Here is a 16,198-nt window from a genome sequence, read left to right on the forward strand (position 1 = left end):
GTCAACACCCCACCATGAGGACCAAAGAGAATCTCTTTCCTCGCCCATTGGGAGGGATGCTACGCAGACTCTGCAAAACATGAAACTCCAAGAAGAAAAGCCCCACCTGCCTGGGAGTCAAACCTGGGACCTTCTTGCTGCGCAGTGACACGAATAACTACTGCGCCTCTGTGTCCTGATCATTATGATACATTGCAAATGAGAATGTGCAAATTTAAAAAACGCAATGCCCATCCAAACAATCAACAACAAGAAATGTCTCTCCTCATGTTCATTTTCCAAATCGCGCTCACACTGGGGAGAGGGTCAGGTGTTTTAGAGGGCGCGTCGCTTGTAAAGCAGCACGACTGGTAAAAACGTGAATGGAAAAAGAACGAAAAAACATCTCCATGGAGCTTGAATGTTGCAACAGAGCAGGAATAATAAACAGCGTGAAAGGGGAAAATGTCAGACCAAACGATGTAGGAGGCTTGTAAACAGAATTTCTCTAATAAAAAAGTCCATGTTGTTAATAACATTCGCCCTGGACCGGTTTGTCGTGGTTAATCTTGGCAAATTTAGTCCTAATTTAATATTCTATCTGGGCACGGTTTAGATTTAATGAAGAACCTTTTGCTGTATTTCTGCCCATATTTCGTCCAAGTGCCGGTTTAGTCCGACTCTCTTGGAGTTCTCCATGTTGTGATGGTGAGTGAACTTTGCTCCTGAAAGCTGTAAGATGATGAACTAATAGAGCCAGGATTCGTGTAAGGATTCCTTTGAAGCTGCCGGTTTAAATTCTTTCACTATTTCACAATGGGGGAAATCTTGTACTGCAGCTTTGTTTAGCGATTTGGGCTTGAGTAAACATTTCAGCTTTGCTCCGTGTTGATTTAGTCCATATTCAGCCCAGTTTTTGACCTGATTTAGCCCTGGCTTTGTTTGCTCCAGGTTGAGAAAACAGATGATACGGCAACCAAAATCCTGCTTCCGTGCCTGTAATAAATTCAGTAAATACCTTCACATTGCAGTCATATAGATTGTTTTTATTAGTTACTTTATTAGGTTTGTTATTATTTGACTTTCACAGTTTTTTATGCGCTTGCTAAAGTTCAAACACTGTCCGTGGCCATGAAGCACATATTGCCTCTACATTACCATACAAATGTGTTCAGAAAGTTAGGGTTCCCAAGGTGTTCTTGTTTATTTTGCTCAAACTGACCTTCAAATTTACACTTCACAATTCCTCACATGTGCACTCATGTAAAATGGTGTCATAATTAGCATAAGAAAAGTTGGCCCGTGTCCAAAGCAGTATTCTTTGACACATCTCGGTGACCTTGGAATTTGACCGTCGACCGCAGCATGCTAAACATCCTTTATTGATCGCCGTGGTGGGACGTGGGGGCTATTCGTTGCACTGACAATCAAAAACATGATGCCTGCAGGCACGCCGATGGCAGCCACACGGGCACAATTACTCATCGCGCTCGAGTTACGTCCGGATACTCGAGCCGTCCGCAGACTTTTGGTACGTGGCAGCGGATAAAACGGGTTGTACAGTGGCAAAAGTTTGGGTTTAATCTTTCAAACCTGTCTGAAAAATCAGGATCAACAGTAAACGGTTCCATCTATGAAAAGCTTTTGTGCTTCCAAGCACTTAGCATCAAGGAACCACTTTACCCATTCATACCGGCTCACACAGAAATGTCTAGTCGATAACTTTATTTACTGGTAGGGCCATCGGGTCAGTGGGTGCACACTTACACTTCCTGCAACTCTGTTGTTTATTACAGTGGGCAGTTTGGATGAAGCACCTTGAACTGACACCTCTTCATCCATGCCAAGTCACTTGACCCAATCTTTATTTTGAGTTGGCAAAATGGACAATATAGAATTGTCTACTCGGAGTATGTGCAGTGCTAATTATTTACCCCATATAAACAACACTGACATGAATAACAAAATGAGAAGTCAGTCAATCAATCAACCTATTTGTATAGCCATCTATTAGATGGTTTAGATAGCAGGGCTCTCAGAACCATCGAGAACAGGTCAGGTGGCCCCAGCGGGTTTCCAACGAGGTGCTTAGAGCCCGCAGGTGCCAGCCCAGAGCATCCTGCCTGGCTGCACAACGTAGCACCCACTGGTTCGGCCATGTTCTCCGCCTCCCTCCTTACCATCCGACTAGAGCCATCTCCAGTTTGAACCTCGGGCCGCAGGCTGGAGACAACCACGAGGCAAACCCCGCACCCCATGGCTCGACATCATTGCGGGAGACCTCCAGCAACACGGAATTACTATGGAGGACGCAAAGCAGCTGGCACACGAGCGTCAGCACTGGAAACAACTGGTTCATTTGGTAGACTCAACGTACAGGGATGGGATGCCCCCCAACCCATCGCAGGAGCCCTAAGTAAGTAAGTATTTGTATAGCACTTTACAACAGCACCTGCTGGACCAAAGTGCAATGTAATAACAACAATTTAAACACAAAATTTAAAAATACATTTAAATTCCACATGTGCAATTGGCAGCTAAAAGCAGATCTGAACAGGTGAGTTTTCAACTGAGCTTTCAACAGTGTCAGGTCAGACAGACACACAGACAGAGTGTCCAGAGCCTCGGACCAGACACTGAAAGAGAGCGATCACCCCGCTGTTTGCTTTTAGTCCTGGGAACCTCCAGCAGGTGTTGTCCTGCAGCGCTCTACTGGCCTGATGTGCAATGAGCAGTTCACACAAGATGGTGCAAGTCCATAAATAGATTTAAAAACAAACATTAAAAGTAAAAAATTGACCCTTGTATGTACTGTACTGTTTGCGACAGGTTCGACGAATCACTGCTGAACAAAACACAATTTCAGTGAGCGGGTGCACAATTACTTTTGAGTCTTCCACCTTTACAGTGTTTTAAAAAAGGGCTTAAACTGGTTAAAAACAAATCAATCTTGTGACCGCATGTCACACTCACTCTGGCACTGAACTCACTACAATTGAGTATGAAAAGCGATATTTCTTAAGATTGTTTTGTTTCTTTACTTTGTCATGTTAATTTACTCCAAAAATAAGTTGACTTTGAAAATTGTTTTCTGTCTATATAACCAATATTTAGTCTATGATCACATCTATCTAAATTTGTGGCAAAATGTGAATTCGTTGGATCTTTGAGGGGGAGTGACCCGCTGGACTTTGCAAATGGCTGCTGTAGGAAGTTAATTATTCATCACTGACCGGCAGAGATTTCAAATTCAACTCCAACACTTGCTCTCCAGCACATGATACTCTGGTTATGTCTCTTGGTGAGACTCTTCAGGCCGATTGCCCAGCTGTGACCCTGTTGAGCAGCACCAGGTTGGGCTTCTGCCAAAAAAAAAAATCCCCATGCAACTTACAGCAGGGCATATAATTATTTTAAAAGTTGTATTTGGCCCATAGTCTTCATTGAACAGAGCAGTGCGGCGTGAAAGGGCAAAGAGCAAAGAGAAACATTCAGCAAACCATTGAACATTACACTAACATTGGCCATTTAATATTATATAGCAGTTGCACTGATTGTCATGTACAAAAAACAACAACAAAACAACAATTATCAAGCATTTTATTGATATATATCATTTATCCTGGCCAATGGCATTAAACCACATTAACCCTGAAATGCTCTCCATTTCCATGCTCATAGTTATGTGAGATGAAGGGTTGATCCAACTGCTGAAGGTCATGTTCCTTCTACACATTTACATATTGAATGCTATCCAGAGGTCAGAAGGGTCTTCACGAAAAGAACTTGCATTTTTTTCTTCATAATGTGTTGAGATTCTATTAAAAAATTTCACACCGTAACTTTGCTGGAGTGCTTCAAGCACTTCCGTCTCTTCAGCAGCTAATCTATTTCAGTTTGCTGCGAGCCGAGTTTTGGGTCTTTGTCTCTGGAGAATATGAAGCTTGAGGCTATAGCAGACACAAACCGCTCCGACCTTCACTGGGTGTGTGTCTGGGAACAGCTGAGTGAAGTGGAGGAGTAAACACTCAATAAAGCTCAATAAGTCGCTCTGAACGCACAGGCTCCAAAAAGCGACTTTGGTGTCCAGGCCTGGAGGAGAAAACACAGTTAATACAGCGCATCTTGGCCACACCACGGCTGGAAAGTTCGAGTCTGACGCCTGCTACTTTGGGCTGTTCAAGAGTAGGCACGGAGGAAAACTGCAATCTGGTCTCAGAGGGATCAAGATGTAGAAGTAGGTTGGAGAAGGCAGAGTCATGCTTTGCAGTAAAAATGTGCATAATCTGTATGGACGCGTACGTCTAAGGAATACATTATTGTTCCCTTTGGGAACTTTGTAACCTGTGTTTGACATATCTCTCAATGGCACTGGCACCATCTCTCAATAATCATCAGGGGACTTCATAATCGTCATGTTTACAGCCAACTGTTTGGCAGTAACAGCACCAAGTTTTGGAGTCTGGACAACGGAAAAGTTTGTGTGTTAAATAGGGCTGTCAACATTAATCGTGATTAATCGCGATTCATTTAATTATCCTATTTCAACAAAAAATATTTTAATTTTGTCCTTATATTCTACTTCATGAACCTAAACGTTTGCAGTTTCTGTCCAAAAGGTTCAGCACAAAAGAAAATGTCTCTAAAAAGAGAGTTATCAATCCCGGGATCTTCAGAAATGGCTGAAGATCCCGGTTATCTGCTTTTCACATAAATATGAAACTGTGGATTTGGTCAATGAAATGTGCAATCAGTAATCACGTGCTTTAAATGTAAGCGTTTTATGTGGGATAAGTATTAACAATGAATATAATTATTACAAAATAATTAATTTCACAAGTGCGATTAATCGCAATTAAAAAATAATAATCTATTGACAGCCTTAGTGTTAAATAATATTTAGTGGAACACATTTTGTGTAAGGAAGTAAGTGCTATATTTGCTGTGGCGGCTGAAACATGTAAAGGTAAAGATTTCAACATCTCTAACCCTAGTGTCTGACAAAATGAACCCTGAAAGTTGCTTTCTTTGTCATTTGTCAACAAAATGTGTTCAGGTGTTGAGTTCGTCCTGAGCCGCTGTGGTCTGAGCGTGTGGCCATTATGGGTCAACCTGACCAGCATGTTTTTGTAGGTACGGGGGATCGGAGTACCTACAACCTTTCCTGGTTAAATAAAGGTCAATAAATAAATAACTGGTCAGCTCATCCACCTCCTCCTGCGCAGTTCCCTCCGCCCCATCCACTCCACAACAGTCTTTCACCATCTTCTCCTCATTTGTCCCTTTTTTGTTTCCTGTAGCGCCTCTTGTGCTGCCTGCACTGGGCTGCAGGTGTGGGGGGCTCTTGGTGCTTCTTCAATGCTTCAGAAGAAGACATTTTGTAGGTCTCAAATGTCTTCAGCTCATTAGCTAGCTGAAAGGTCTATGTTTTCTTTGTTCATAAATCAACTACAATATTTGATTTGACTATGAACAAAATAAAACGAAAATCGAGATTGATCATTATGAGGACAAAAAATGTGAGTATTTTTTTCTGTATCCTTTAGCCCTAAACTTGTGAAAGTGAAACAAGGCCACACTATGATTGGCCAATCCGACCGACATGATTGCACTATATATTTTTTCTCAAATAAACATCCTCCAGCTGTTAGTCCTGGACTAAGCTTACAAACTGGAGAAGGATCTTGTTCGTTCCTTTTATCCGTGCCTCAGGTCAACCGGTGTAGAGCAGTAGGTGATCGCTTTGCAACATCAATCTCCTCACCAGCCTCCGCAGTGCAGCACCAATCCCCCAAAATCTTGAACCAGGATCGCACAATACCCTTTTCGGCACGACAGATTCTCTCCGCTGAGGATGAAACACATCTCACAATACAATAAGATTGTCCAAGCTGCATCCGGTTTACCTAACACAGTGATTGAAGATTGTCCTGTGTTGGTGAGCTTGTAACTTTTTTGTTTTCAACTCCAACTCGCGCATTGATTGGCACCATCCCCATTCCGCTTTTTAAAAGTCCGCGCTGCCCCTCCATCGTGACGCCTCTTGGAAAAGCAGCAGTTATATTCTCATCTGTCAGCGTGCGCAGCTGATTGCGGCGGGCACCAGACGGAATTTACGACTCCTGTTTGCAGCGAGATGGCTGTTTAATTTACGGCATTTCTACCGTTTTCATACACACAGCTTTTATGTTTTTGACTCGTCCACACCCCTGCAGTCTGGCTATTTGTTTTGACGCCTTGGCCGTGAAGAGAAAGCCGTGATAAAGTAGTTTCTCATACTGTAGTAAACCTCACACGCTTTCAAATCGTCGAGCGGGCTGATTATATTTTAATACTTTTTTTTTTCCCCTTTTCCCCCCCAAGTGCTGTGAAGCGTAAGCTGATTGACATTCGAAATGGAATTAGGGGGAAGTCTAGGAAAACATTATAATAGACGGAAACTCTTTATTACATTTGGACAGACGCTATTTATTTACAAATTCTGAACAATGCCGCTCCCTCAGAAACGCCGCCGTCAACAGAAAAGCAATTTAGCGCCGGAGCATTTTTCATTTTTGCCACAAATTTGTAAAAGACAGACTCTAAGCACATTATGCAGCTAACGCTAACTCAATGCAGATCAATTAACTTGAGCTGAATAATTTTGAATACCAGTAATTGCGTCCCTCTCGCAAACGGAGCCGTCTTTGCAATAGCCCGGGCCTACAGTGCTACAATGACTCGCAGGTACAAAAGCAATTATGAGTGTGTTTGTGCGCCGCTTCACAGCAGCCATCTGTTAAAAACACATAATCACTTGGATTCCACATAGTCGGAGCAGTAAGAAAAACAACGTCCAGCGCTTATTGCTTATTATTGTTTTGGGGATATCAAAGTTTCATTTCTGCTCGTGCAGCCATTGAACGGTCCCCGAACAAACAACCTTCTTGCACGCTTTGTCCATGATGAGAAAACATGGACTACAGGGAATGCTGCTGGCCGCTGTGAGCAGGATAACGTGGCAACAATCCGGCGTGTTAACATGCATAATGATTCATTTGTTCAGCAAAGAGGGGGAGTTACGCTTGTCTTACACTTTGTTGGTTAGAAAATGCAACATTGAGCTTAAACAAATCCAGCAGATTCACTTCCAGATTCTTCCCATCCAGCATTTTTCATTTATTTTGTTTGTTGGAAAGTTGGTACACAGTGTACATTCATCATCCAATCAGAGATGTATTAGGATTAGACACCAGCCCACTATCCTTAAAGCAGTACTAAGTAACTCTTCCCCCTAGAGGCCATAAGCGCAACTGCAGGTGTAGTAGCAAGTTACGATTTTTTAATGTATTAATTGTCTTGGAGAGTAAATACTACGCTGACAGGAAAGGCGAAGGGAGAGAGGGTCACTGTGCATCCAATTATACAACGGAAATATTTTTTTTCACTCAAACTTGGCTGTAAATACTGTTTAAAGTGACGTTAGCCCGCAGCTAGCTTTGCCCGTTAGCATGTTAGCCTCTTCTTCGTGATTACATTAGTGTGTATTGGCTTTCTCCGGACCGGTGGCAGTCAAGTTGCAAACATGGTTTTCTGGCCAGAGACACCAGGGGGAGATGAAAGACCCTCCAATCATCCCATAAACACTTGTATTACCCCCACAGGGACTAGGAAAAGGATTTATTAAGGTAAATAAGTTACTTAGTACTGCTTTAAAGGAACAGGCCACCCTTTTTTCCTTACTGTGATATGTTCTTACCTGAGTTTGATGAGTTGATACGTACCTGTCTGGTCTTTTTGCGTGCCCGTGGAGGAGCGTGGTAGCTTCCAACTTCACCCCGTTTGGAGCTATAGGAATACATTGGGAGAGGCCAAATGCTAACAACATCTTTGGTCGTTTTGCGTGACTATGGGCACGCACAAAGACCAGGCAGGTACGTATCAACTCGTCTAAGCTCAGGTAAGAACATCTCTCAGAATTGGAAAAATGGTGGCCTGTTCCTTTAAGGTTTATGGGGTGGTCAGGGTTAGGCTGATTGGTTAATATATGCATTAGGGCTGTCACGATAATTACTATATTGACTTATCGTTCAATAAATAGCAGATAAACAATCTATTTTTGGGCCCGATATTTATCGTCTGTACATTTATTAGCATCCCCTCCTATTTTTTCTTTGTAACATTTTTATTGAAGCAAATTGATTTTCATTATTATTTCATGTTTATCGCAGCTTGTATGGTATTTTAGGATGTGATGATGCACTTTTAGAACAAAGGTTTACTGTCATTAGCATTAGTATTAGTATTGTTATAGTCAATAATACCGTTTATCGCGATACATTCCTGCCTCAATATATCGAACTTCAAATTTGTTATCGTGACAGGCCTAATGTGCATGACGCTTCACTCTCATGAAAAAAAAACAAAAAAACATTTGCACCCAGCCAGCTAAGATATGCCCCTCCCACTCTCCCTCCTCTCTTGCTCCCCTTTGTTGCGCAGCTGTTTCAGGAGGAGCTTTTTTGGGAAAATATGGAGCCACTGGAGGAGATCTCAAGATTGATCGGAGACACAACTCCAGGTATGTTTTTGATGAGAGAGCAACATTGTAACAAGGTAAAAGGTAGTGAGCTTTATGGGAATGCATAACATAATAATTTTGATCACTCCCTAACACTTTGTTGGTTAGGTAATGCTATATTTATCTAAAACAGCTTATTCAACGTTTCCCTATTGCCTATCACTATTAAACAAGCACCACTGCACACCGTTTGCCCGATTCAGTGGATGGAACTACTGTAGGACATCTGTGCTTGCATCCAAAGTATAAGTTGGCATTGGTGTAATTGAAGAATGGGTCAAAAGCATAAGAAATGTGCAGGGGCAGTAAAGTGTACCTTACCTCACCTTTCCTTAGTTATAAAACCTAAATTCCACACTTAATAACGGTGCATCTAAAAAAGCCAACGTTATGAGACAATTTCTAAGCAGAAAATTGGATAATGGCACTGTTTCGGAGTGACATGTTGAGCGCTGTTCCTTTAAGGCCATGCTGTTTACCTGTTGTTTGGCCAAATCCTTGTGAAAACAGCACACTTCATCTGGATTAGGCGCGTTGTGCTATAGGCGTGCGGCGGTGCAGCTTTAAATTTGAAATGCTAATGCTCTGCGGCTGGACCCAGACATGAACCTAGCCATATTTAGAGTGTTTATCCTGTTTATCCCACCTGTGTTTGTGCTCATTTGCATGTAATCCTGCTCACAGCGGCCAGCAGGATTCCCTGGAGAGGACCTTCTTAACTTGGAGGAAATAGAGAAAATATTATGGCGGTGTAGGTCAGACTATATCATACTATCAAGACACATAAGAGCAATAAGGATGTGGGCATGGTAGATACGCTCAGAGTTATACAACATCTCGTTCAGTGTATTGATTGTGAATGCTAAGTGTTTTGCAGACAGCGAGTTAAGTTATTTCAGTTATCTCTTATGGAATTTTTCGAAAGAATGAAGCAGACCACCAAGAAGAAAACCCACCCAGACAGCATGAGAAAATGCACTGAAAGCAGGCGTTAGGACTAGACTCCTCGCGAACTGGCTCTGTTTAAAAGAACTTTGTACCACAGAAATCGAAATAAATGCGGTGGTTGAATCGATCGCAGTTAAGCCTCTGTGGGATGAACCAATTTGAATGATTCACTGAGTTATGAAACAAAGGCCCCATCCAGCCAAAGACAGGGCCCAGACGCAAAGATACAAACAGGCTTTATTCAAAAGGATCTCAGAGGGTCAGAACATTTTAGAAAATGAAAACACATTGAAATCAGGTCCCGGAGCGGAAACATTTCAAAATGTAATTTAAGTTTTTATGCATAATCAACCAAGTGAGTGGATCCATGCGGAGAAACACATCTACTGTCCTTATGAAACAATAACTCTTTTGTCGCTGAGCGAACAGAGCCACAGAGGGCTGCAATATTTTCACTTTCCAATCATGAGCTGCAACGAGTCCCAACCAGTGTGAAGCCTTCCATCCACTTCATGGACAAAGGTCACACGCACTTAATTGTGTTGGACCATGGTTTGCTATGATTACAGGATGAATTCGCCTTGGCATTGTTTCAATAAGCTTCTGCAATGTCAGTAGATCCAGTGTTGCATTCATTTTTCATCAAGATCTTGTATTGATGATGGGAGAGTGTGACCACTGTGCAAAGGCTTCTCCAGCACATCCCAAAGATTCTCAATGGGGTTAAGATTTGGACCCTATTGTAGCCAATCCATGTGTAAAAATTGGGTTTGCGTGCTCCCTGAACTTCTCTTCAACAATGTGAGCCTGGCATCCTGGCATGGCCATCTTATGCCTGTGCCATCAGGGAATAAGATGGCCTGGTCATTCACGATGTTCAGGTAGTAGCTGAGCTAATTCTTTAGGCACATAGTGTTGCTGAACCTAGACCTGACCAACTGCAGCGACCCCAGATCAGAACAGTTGCCCCCAGATTCCACATTCTACACAGCAAATGGTTTGATACATTTGATACATTATGGAGCAACATTCCACATCCTCTCTCTCCGCTCTCAGGGCCTCGGTCAGCGGCCCGCCACTCCTCACCGACAAAAATACGGATCAACTCTATCTTTAACTCCATCAAAGTCCGGCCAGATCAAGCTCCACACAGGACAACGCCAGTCATTATATTATGAGTTTTATTTCACAAACTCGTTGCCTGGCGGAGAGGACCAGAGCGGACTGAAGAGGAGGTAGCCGTGCGAACGGATGGAAGATGTGGAATCTGTGCATTAGGCAGTGCATTTTTTGCGATATACGTTTGTCAGGAAAAAGATCACACTGCTGCTCTATAAACAATACTGTCTCGCATCAACCTGAGACCTTCTTGCTGTGACGAAAGCTAGCCACTCTGTCACTAGAAGGTACACAAGTACACAAGAATAAATCCTATAATAATTTAATACACTGGCTTAATAATGTAATTTCAATCAAACAAACATGGCTATAACCCATTCCAGTACAGAGTTATGAATAGGGCTGGGTACCGTTAAATGATACCAGTACGGTATCGAAAATGAAGGTTTAGGTACTACCGGTATCAGAAAAACAAAAGTATCGAAAGCAGGTACCGAAAAGAAATATAAAATCATTATATTCAAGTTTTTATGCTGTTGGTTATACAAATTTAAAAAGGAAAAAAAAGTGAAAGACAAGTAAAAAAACAAAAATGCAAATAGTGAGAAAAATTGGGTTAAATTTGGGAAAAATGTGGGGAATCAAAAATATCAAAAAGGGAAATAATGTGGGAAAAAATAAGAAAGAAAAAAAATTGGGGGGTAAATTTGGGGAAAATTAGAAAAAAATAAACTAAAATTGGGGAAAAATTTGAAGAAAAATATACAGTGTACAGTTGTTAAAGGAAGTTTCATCTCAAACAACTAATACAAATGTAAAATAAATTAAATGGAAGGAAAATAATAAATTAACATTATTCATCTGTTTTATGGTTCTAAATGAAAAATAATTAAGTATCGGTACCGAATAAAGTATCGTTCAGGTATCGGTACCGGAAACTAAGTATCGTTAAAGTACCGGTCTAAAAAAATGTAACGGTACCCAGCCCTAGTTATGAATTTTAAAAGAAATAACCAGAATGCTAAGTTCAGCCACTAGGGGGCAGCTTAAAGAAAGAAAGGAAAGAAAAACACACGTGTCCACCAGAGGGCACTAACATAAGAAGAGATCAGGATATAAACCACACATTATAATCACGTTGTAAATAGACAGTCTGCCCCTGGGCGGCTGTGGCTGCAATAGTAATAGTGACACAGGCTCATTAATTGCAACACAAGTGTAAACCGAGGCTACAGTCCTGTCTCATTATGGCTCATTATTGTTCATTAATTGAAAAAGTTTCCTCAATAGTGTATATCTTAATTAAAACATATTTTACTGGAGCTTTTGTTTATGGACCCCGGCAGTACACACCCGGTATATTTCGGCCCCCAGCAAAATTGACTTGGAGACCCCTGCTCTATACACACACACACACACACGACTATTGTAGCATTTGCGGTGGTGTTCCCACTCTGCAGGGAGGTCATAATCACACTCCCCTGTTGTCATTTGCTAATAGGCTTCTTAAATGAAACGTGTCGGCGAGCCAGGACCGGAGCAGCCGCGAGGAGCATAAATATATGTGTGCCCATTTAAATGCTCAGTCAGGAGAGGTGGCTCCCGTTAGCGCTCCCAAATTAAAGCTGACATTCTGTTATTGTGCCGCGTTTAAACTCTGTGTAATGGCATGCTACACGTCGTTGGCTCGGGCGGATGTCAAAGCGAGCTGCGGACCAGAGCAAGCGCAAAAAAATTGATAGATGCACGGACAGCATTCACTGACAATGTGGCGATTTCAATAGCAGCTCGGCAAACGTATCTTCGAGCTCAAAATTAAAGATATTTCCTCTGGGTACAGCAGAGATAGGCAAGTTTGCTTAGTGAAGAGCGAGTAGATTTTTCTCTTCTTTGTCGAAATGAACCCCAAAAATATGTCACATAACAAAACGTCAACTCCAACAAATGTCAAATTTCTGCATCAAATGTGACCCAATAAGGGATTTTGGGGGATTTTAATACTATAGACTATAAGGGCGTGCATAAAAAAGATTTAAATAAAACATGATACAACAATTTGACACGGAACAACGGTGTGAATGTATTTACAGATGCACAGGTGCAGTAAGTGTTAGCAGCAGATCTAAGTGTGGATATAACACATAGTGCAAATGGCTGGAACAGGTTGTTACGTTCATGAGGCTGATACAGAGTTGTTGGCTCTTGTTTTTTTGTTCATGAGTCTGATGGCGAAGGGGAAAACTGCTCTCGTGGTGAGACACATGGGTTTGAACATGTGGGTGAATAGTCCGTGTCCGGGATGAGAAGGGTCAGCTGTGGTCCAATCCACACACCTCCGGGTCCTGGAGATGAACAGGTCCTTGAGAAATGGGAGCTCACAGCCACAGGTTTTATTACTAAGGAAAGGTGAGGTAAGGTACACTTTACTGTCCCTGCACATTTCTTATGCTTTTGACCCATTCTTCAATTACACCAATGCCAACTTATACTTTGGATGCAAGCGCAGATAGGCAATAGGGAAACATTGAATAAGCTGTTTTAGATAAATATAGCATTACCTAACCAACAAAGTGTTAGCGAGTGATCAAAATTATTATGTTATGCATTCTCATGAAGCTCACCTTCTCAGCAGCATGCACAAGGCGCTGGAGTCGATGCTTGTCCCGGTCTGTAGTGCCGGGGAACCACGCAGATGGAGGATGGACTCGATGAAGTGTCCTCAGCTGCTTCTGGAAAAACATCCTCTGGAGAGTCTGGGCCCCACACCCTCAGTTGCCACTACTGTCAAACACAAACGGATCCGTGTAATCAGATTTGTTGCGCGTTGTTCACGAGCAGCGTCACTCACCGCGGAAGTCCCCTCAATTAACAATCCACAGATGGTGCACAGGAGATCCAAGTTTTTTTTTTTTTCCAATCGGTGGTAAATGACCAAAACACATCTACATTAGGTGAGTTCATAATCCTATTTGAACATTAACGCAGAAGCGCTAATAACACTGCATCAATGGCACATTTTTGCTCTTCGCTGATTGGTTACTCCGCTTCCTGTTCAGACTCGATCACTGGTACACTGGTGAGTCTGGTTTCTAGGCAAGGTAATTCCATGATTGACTTCTACTAATTCCCAAGTCCTAAATTAGCCTCTCCTGGTCCTAATTAATCTTTTTTTTTAATGATTTTGACATTTCTTTGGCTTATATGTTTCATTTCACTGCGACTTTTGTTCCCCCGTCTGCGTCACCCGGCTACCCTGAGTGCACTGGATGTGCTTTCGCTTGAACCACACAGTCAGCTGATGCGGAGTCTCTTATCACCCCCAGACAGCTCCGATCGGTCTAAATTGGGGCCAACTAGCCAATTGTCCAGCTGTCCCTGGCCATTACCTGGTTGCTTTACCAGACCGTTCCCTCAACACCGTTCTCCCTGTGGTCCATCTCGTCCTGTATTGATCTACAGTAGGAGCCAGCCATGTGTGGCGCTTCTAAGGCTTCCAAGTTCAGATTTTAACCACACATGCAATCACACGGGCCATTTAACACACTATTTTATCAAAATAGTATAAGATATCAAAGTATTAAGGCAAAGGATTCTTGAGATGTAGGAGTATTATTTTAATGTCTTAACAGGGACATTTCAGCCTTGTCTGTGAACTGAATCCTTGCAGTATTTGTGAGTTCACAAGCACTCGAGAATCCATCTTGTGCTGCTAATGCTGACTTGATTAAATACGATCCGCCAGCGGTTCACTCGCAAAGGACCCCGCCACAAAAGAAGGTGCAATTAAGAATGTATTAAAGGTGGGTGAGACTATGTGTGGGGGTTCCGTCTCAGGCCTGTACCCAGGTCTTCAGGACCCTCTTCGGAGCAAAAGAATCGGTGCTGAAATTTAAAACTGACACAATGGGAGGGTTTCAGATGAACATTGTTGAATGGGCATGGTTGGTACAAGTGGGGCACCCGGGTAATTAAAATATGAACCTCTTCACCCCCACCTGAACCAAGCACATTTTTCCAGTTTGGCGTTACCGAAATCTAGAAGCTTCTTGAAAAAAAAAGTGTCAAAAGGATGAAAATGCAACAAGAAAGCGACGGAAACGTGAGAAAAATGCAACAGAATAGTGAAAAGAAGGGATGAAAACGTGACAAAAAAAGTGTCAAAAAAGCCACAAAGGAGTAACAGAGAAGTGACAAAAAAAAACGCACCAAAAAAAGCTCAGAAAAAAATGTAGACAACTCGGCAGCAATGTGAGGAGAGAGATTCGATCCGAAGAGTTTTGTAAGTCCTAGTTTTCAAATGAGGCGTTGCTCTGGCCTATAGGCTGTCATCTTTGAGATTCGGGTAAAGCTGGACCGGAGAAAATGAACTCGGTTAAGGCGGGGGTTAAGAGGTTGAGTCAATTTCTAGCCGTGAGGGGCGGGTGCAACGGTTTTATCAATTCTTACAACATTGGAAAAGCAGTGGGCGACTGGAGGAAATACATCCTGACACACACGCTCATAATAAACTAAAATTAACCTTAAAACTATAAAGAATTATTTGACGAACCAACTAAAAATGTTAAGTCATATCTAACAGCAAACAATCAAAAACACTGTGACATTGGTGCATGAATGAGTGACTGGATCTCTGCTGTAAAAACGCTTTGGGCCTTATGAAGGTAGAAAAACGCTAAAAGATTCCAATTTATTATTATTATTATCAATAGAAAAACATCTCTTGTCTCTAAGCATGCGCTCTCTTCAAAAACTTTTCCTGCTGAACATATATCCCTTGCATTTAGCTCGTGTGGCTGTCCTACGCCCCACCTGCCGACCCGCTGCCGCTCACTGTGGTTACTGCTTTTAGAGCGTCTGGAGGCAGGTGAAAAGCGGAGTCCAGCCGCTGTGACCCCACTGAGGCAGAAAGAGCTCCACAGGCGGCTGTCCTCCTCCGCTCAGCCGGGACACAGGTGATCTGACCCATCTGCATATAGACGGCAACGCGCTGTGTGTGTCTGTGGGCTGACACTGGAAAAGTGCAATATGGGGGAAATGTACACACCATCTGCTGCCAATAAGCCCTGTATATATGTGCACCTGCAGTTCATCCGACTTTTAAGAATATAAATGCTTTGTTTGGCGGGGCCTTTCACTGGGGGGGTTTGAATGTTTTCTTAGGTGTTTCCCCCAGGCTTCCCCTACCCGTAAAAAAACGTGTACAATTATTTCCCCTTTAAACTTTTACATAACCCTCTGGCGTGTCAGGGGGATTTTAACACCTGATTTTATTATTCAGTTCAATTCCACTTTATTCTGGACTCATGATCCATTAGGAATTAAAATAAAAGGACTAAACGAGCAATTAAAATGGCATTTTACAAAGATCATGCGAACGTCTCCACAAGTCAGACTGATCACGTACCGCACTCCATTTCGTATTTGTGAGGGACATTATTATTTCATTTTCAGACAAATCTGTGCATCAAGGTTTGTAGTATGACCTGTAGAGTGTTCACTCTGGCATTATTGCTTATAAAACATCCCCTTATGAAACACCATCACTTGTTCTGCATTCATATTTATGCTGCACTGGGTTCATACGACTGTAAT

This window comes from Gobius niger (genome assembly GCF_951799975.1).
Source record: "Gobius niger genome assembly, chromosome: 11".
Taxonomy (NCBI): Eukaryota; Metazoa; Chordata; class Actinopteri; order Gobiiformes; family Gobiidae; genus Gobius; species Gobius niger.